This window comes from Notechis scutatus, chromosome 3 (assembly GCF_049901735.1).
Source record: "Notechis scutatus isolate UNSWTSFEM ecotype Mainland chromosome 3, rNotScu1.2, whole genome shotgun sequence".
In the NCBI taxonomy this organism is placed as follows: Eukaryota; Metazoa; Chordata; class Lepidosauria; order Squamata; family Elapidae; genus Notechis; species Notechis scutatus.
Genome location: NC_142011.1, coordinates 116,043,513 through 116,049,512, shown reverse-complemented (window position 1 = coordinate 116,049,512; position 6,000 = coordinate 116,043,513).

Genomic DNA, 6,000 nt, shown 5'->3' with positions numbered 1-6,000 from the left:
CCCTAATTTATGAAAGGTTTTCCTTCTTTTAACAGCTGAATTGAGTCCATTTATATTCATTGTAATCAATTTTTTTTCTTCCATGATTATGCTTTGTATTTAGGTCTAACAGCTCTCGTGGATCTTACTTCACGCTGTTCTTTACTATCCACCTGTCCACCTACTGCGCCTTCCTCTTTTTCAGTCTCCAGTTGTTCCTCTTGAAACTCAATTAATGAGACCTCTTTCTCTGCCTCTTCTTCTCTCCTTCCAAAAAATTCTGCGTGGAAAAGTTCTGCTTTCTCAATTGAATCAATTCTATGTCTCTGTTCTTGCCACGTAAACATTAATCCTTCTGGAATTAGCCATCTATAATTCACTTCCTTTTTCAATAGCATTTTGGTCAGGAATCGATATTCTCTTCTCATCTCTCTCACTCTTCTGGGTATTTGTTTTAAAACCACAATCTCTTTGCCTTTGTATTTCAATGTCTTCTCTCTTACAGCTTGTAATATTTGTGTTTTGATGGATTTTTTGGTAAATCTGATATGGACTTCCCTTGGTAAGTTATTTCTCATCGCATATCTTGTATAAACTCGGTATACCTTATCTACTCCATCCATCATCTTTTCCTCTGTAATTTCCAAAGCATCCGCCAAAATTTCTATCATTATCGCAGCCAAATTTTGTCCTTTTTCTTCTTCTATATTTTGAAATCTGAGATAGAATTCTGACCTGTCCATCTCCCACCTCAGCATCCCACTTTTATCTTGTTCAACCACTGTTAATCTGCTGTCAATATTTCCAATCTTCTCCTCTCTTTGTTTACCTTCTTCAATTTTTTGGAATCTCTCCTCATACTTCACCATCATTTGTTGAATATTTTCCACTTTTTCATCAGTCTTCTCTGTTCTTTGTTCAATAGTATCTGTTTTTATCTTGAGATCTTGGATTCCTTGCATAATCATCTCTAAGGTCACTTTTTCTTGTTCTTTATCTTGCTTCAACATTGTCTGAATTAAACGTTGTCCTCCAGCTGGTGGGGAGGCAGAAGTAGAGGTAGAAACGCCAGAAGGTATGGGTTTCCTGCTCATTTTAGACGATTCAAGACCTTCAAATTCTTTTTAAATTTTAATCCAACTGGTAGAATAGCCAATTATAATCCAAGATGGAAAAATCCAATAGTAAAAAGCCCAATGGTAAAAAGGAAAAAGGAGAAAGAGAAGAAGAAAAATCTTCAGGTTCTTCTAGACCCTAATCCAATTATGAAGTAGTCCACAATAAAAAATGAAAAATAGAAAGAAGAAAAAAGCCCAAAGATAATAATAATAATAAAAAAAGAACAAAAGTAAGGAAAAAAAATTCCTTCAGGTTCTTCACACCTTAATCCAGTTAGGGAATCTCAATAATAAAAAGGAAAAAGCAGAATGGTCCAAAAACATGGATGGAAAAAGCAAAAAATCCCAGTAGAAAGAAGGAAAAGAAAAGAAAAATAAAGAAAAAATTCTGAGGCTTTCCCTTTAAAATAAAAAGCAAAAATAAGAATATTACTAAAATTAAAATTTACAGAGAAGCTGGTAAGGAGGGGTAACACAACTAAAAAGAGATAAGAAAACACACTGCACTTTGTTTAGTTGTCCAAGGCTCTTATTATGACTCTCTTCTCCACAAGCTTCAAAGCCAAGCCTCAAGTGTTAAAATGTTGATAAGAGTCCAGGAGAGCACCTATAATAATATTCTGCTGCGCTCTTCCCTCTATCTTATCAAATTAAAATGTCCTTGAGAAGGAGTCTTTTCACAGTTCTCTCCATAAAATTGAAGCAAAAATTTTATAGTCTGCATTTAGTAAAGAAATAGGTCTATAATTCTTAATTTGCAATGGATCAGCCTCTTCTTTTGGAATAAGTACAATATAGGCTTCTGACCATGTTTTAGTTATCTTCTTTGCTATAACTTCGTTCATGACTTCTAGCAATGGAAGGCTCAGCGATTCTTGTAGTGTTTTATAAAATTCTGCCGGAAGCCCATCTGGACCTGGTGCTTTTCCATTATTTTGCTTCTTAAGTGCTTCAGTTAATTCCATCATTGTTATATTACTTTCTAACATTTTTTCAGTCTCTTTAGGTATCTTAGGTAGATTAGCATTCTGTAGGTACTGTTTGACTCTTTCTTCATCAATATTCTCTTGCTTATATAGTTGCCCATAGAAGTCTCGAATAATTTCCTTTTTCTCTTTATTGCCATAGCAAACTTGGCCTTGATCATCTATTAACTGCAATATTTTCCTTGATTCTTTCTCCTTTCTCAATTTGTATGCTAACCATCTACCTGGTTTATTTGCATCTTCAAAGTAGTTCTGTTTAGCACTTCTAATTTTCTGTGCCAATTCTTCTTTCTCTATTTGACCCATTTTATGTTTGATTATGTCCAATTTTAGTTAGTGTCTTTTTTCTGTGGCATTTTCTCTAGTTCTTTTTCAAGTCTTTTATGCTCATCTTCTAAAACTTTAGTGGCTTGCCTTTTCCTAATGTTCTTTTTCCTTATATAGTCTATTATCAAGCCTCTAGCATATGCCTTCATTGTGTCCCAGACATTCTGAGTTGAAGTATCTTCTTTTTTATTTTCTCTTAAAAAAAAGGCCAATTCTTTCTCCATCAATTGTGTAAAATCTTTTTCTTTTAAAATAGTATTGTTTAACGTCCATCTTTTTTTTTTGTCCTTTCCATTTAATTGTCATTGGATTGTGGTCTGCCCAAGTACTTGTTTCAATGTTTGTTTCTTGAATGTTAGATATTAGTTCTGTTGAGATCCAAATCATATCTATTCTGGACCATGATAAGTGTCTATTTGAATAAAAAGTATATTGTATGGTTTTAGCATTTCTTTCTCTCCATACATCTTTTAAATTTATTTCATCTATCATTTTAAAAAAGGATTTAGGGAGCTTTATTGTTGTTGCTGTATAGTCCAATTTATTGTCTACAATTCCATTGAAATCTCCCATCATAACTATATTAACATAGTCCAGTCCAATTATTTTCATGTGTAATTTTTTGTAGAATTCTTCTTGTTTATCATTCGGAGCATAAATTGCAATCAGGAGTGTTTTCATATTATTGTCCATTATTTCCACCATTAATACTCTTCCATCTTCATCAGTATGAATCAATTTTGCTGGGATAGTCTCTTTAATGTATAAAAACACTCCTCTTTTCTTACATTGAGTCAAAGAAGTGAATATTTTCCCTAATTTTGGCTGTACCAACAATTGTTCATATTGTTTTTTAATATGTACTTCTTGTAGACAAATTATATCAAATTTTAATTTCTCTAATTTATGAAAAATTTTCCTTCTTTTAACAGCTGAGTTAAGTCCATTTATATTCATTGTAATCAGTTTTTTCTCTTCCATGATTATATTTTGTAATTAGGTTTGGCAGTTCTTGTAGATCTTGGTTCATGTTGTTCTTTGATCTCCACCTGTCCACCTACTGCGCCTTCTTCTTTTTCAGTCCCCATTTGGTCCTCTTGGAATTAAATTAGTGAGATCTCTTTTTCTGCCTCTTCCTCTCTCCTTCCAAAAAATTCTGCGTAGAATAATTCTGCTTTCTCAATTGAATCAATTCTATGTCTCTGTTCTTGCCATGTAAACATTAGTCCTTCTGGAATCAGCCATCTATAATTCACCTCTTTTTTCAATAACATTTTAGTCAGGAATCGGTATTCTCTTCTCATCTCTCTCACTCTTCTAGGTACTTGTTTTAAAACCACAATCTCCTTGCCTTTGTATTTCAACCTTTTCTCTCTTGCCACTTGTAATATTTGTGTTTTAATGGCTTTTTTTGTAAATCTAATGTGAACTTCTCTTGGTAGGTTTTTTCTCATCGCATATCTTGTAAAAACTCGGTATACCTCATCTACTCCATCCATCATCTTCTCCTCTGTTATTTCCAAAGCTTCAGCCAGTATTTCTATCATTATCGCAGCTAGATTTTGACCTTTTTCTTCCTCTATATTTTGAAATCTGAGATAGAATTCTGATCTGTCCATCTCCCACTTCAGCATCCCACTTTTATCTTGTTCAACCACTGTTAATCTACTGTCAATGTTTCCAATCTTCTTGTCTCTTTGTTTATCTTCTACAATTTTTTTGAATCTCTCATCATACTTCGCCATCATTTGTTGAATATTTTCAATTTTTTCATCGGTCTTCCCTGTTCTTTGTTCAATGTTCTCTGTTCTTTGTTCAATGTTCTCTGTTCTTTGTTCAATGTTCTCTATTCTCTTTTCAATGGTGTCTGATTTTGTTTTAAGGTCTTGGATTCCTTGCATAATCATCTGTAGAGTCACTTTTTCTTGTTCTTTATCTTGCTTTAACATTGTCTGAATTAAATGTTGTCCTCCAGATGGTGGGGAGGCGGAAGTAGAAGTTGAGGCGCCAGAAGGTATGAGTTTCCTACTCATTTTGAACGATTCAAAATCTTCAAATTCTTTTAGACCTTAATCCAATTAGTGAAGTAGCCAATTATAATCCAAGGTGGGAAATAAAAATGGTAGAGAGTAAAAGGCCCAATGGTAGTAAAGAAAAAAAGAAAAAAAAAAGGAAAGAAAAATTCTTCAGGTTCTTCTGAACCTTAATCCAATTATGAAATAGTCAATTGTAATCCAAGATAAAAGATAAAAATAATAAGAAGAAAAAAGACCAATAATAATAAAAAAAAGATGAGAGAAAAATTTCTTCAGGTTCTTCACACCTTAATCCAATTAAGAGGTCTCAAAAATAAAAATAAAAAAAACATAAAAATAAACCAAAAGTATGGATGGAAAAAGCAAAAATCCCAATGAAAAAAGAAAAAGGAAAAATTTTGAGGCTTTCCCTTTAAAATAAAAAGCAAAAGTAGAAATATTACAAAAATAAAGGTGTTTTTTTTAAAAAAAGAAAGGAGTACAGTAGAGCTGGTAAGGAGGGGTAACACAACTAAAAAAAATAAAAAGATCACACTGCACTTTATTTAATTATCCAAGGCTCTTGTTATAATTCTCTTCTCCACAAGCTTCAAAGCCAAGCTTCAATTGTTGATAGAAATCCAGAAGAACACCTGTAATAACACTCTCCCGTGCTCTTCCCTCTATCTTATCAAGTTGCAATGTCCTTGAAAGGGAGTCTTTCACAGTTCTCTCAACTTCAACTAAAATATTTTCAAGCCTCTAGTTGGCAGTGTTACAAAGTTTCTTTGTTCTCACTTTCCCCCTCCTTTCCCAGACAAAATGTAATAGACGTTTAAAAAAAAAGAGTATGTATATATATATATATATATATAATATATATATATATATATATATATATATATATATATATATATATAAGAAAAATAACTAAAGGGAGCCTCTTATCTAAAAAGTTTAAAAATCAAAAAGGAGAAGAAAAAATAGATATGTATAAAAGAAAAAAACATTCCAGTTAACAAATGCTAAGTCGCAATAGAAGTCCAGTAATAAAGAAAGTAAAAAAGTAAAAAGTCAAGCCTCACTTTCACATTTCTATTTAAAAACCGCCGCTTATTCAGTTCTGTCAAAACTTTTACAGATTTTTTCTTTTTCTTAGGGTGTCCTTTTAAATCTCAAAATATTGGTAAAAAAAAAAGTTCTCACCAAGCCGACACACTTTCTCTTTCAGTCTCTTCCGTTCCGGAGCTGTCCCAAATTCAAAAAGGGCTTCTCCTGAATCGACCAGGGATTTGCGATATCCCTGGGATCCACAGGATGCGCCCTTCACTATCACTGTCTCTATGGGACGGTTTAGGTCGGTTTGGACCGACCAGGGGCAAAGATATCGGCTGCAATCTCATAGCTCTGAGATTGCAAGCCGTATCGTCGAGATGTCAGCTCCGCCCTCCTTGTCTCGCAACTTTTGTATCAATTTCTTTTCTTTCTTTTTTTAAAGTCTAAATGCAAACCACCTCCCTGGCTTATTTGCATTTTCAAAGAAGTTCTGTTTGGCTACTTTAATTTTTTTGTGCC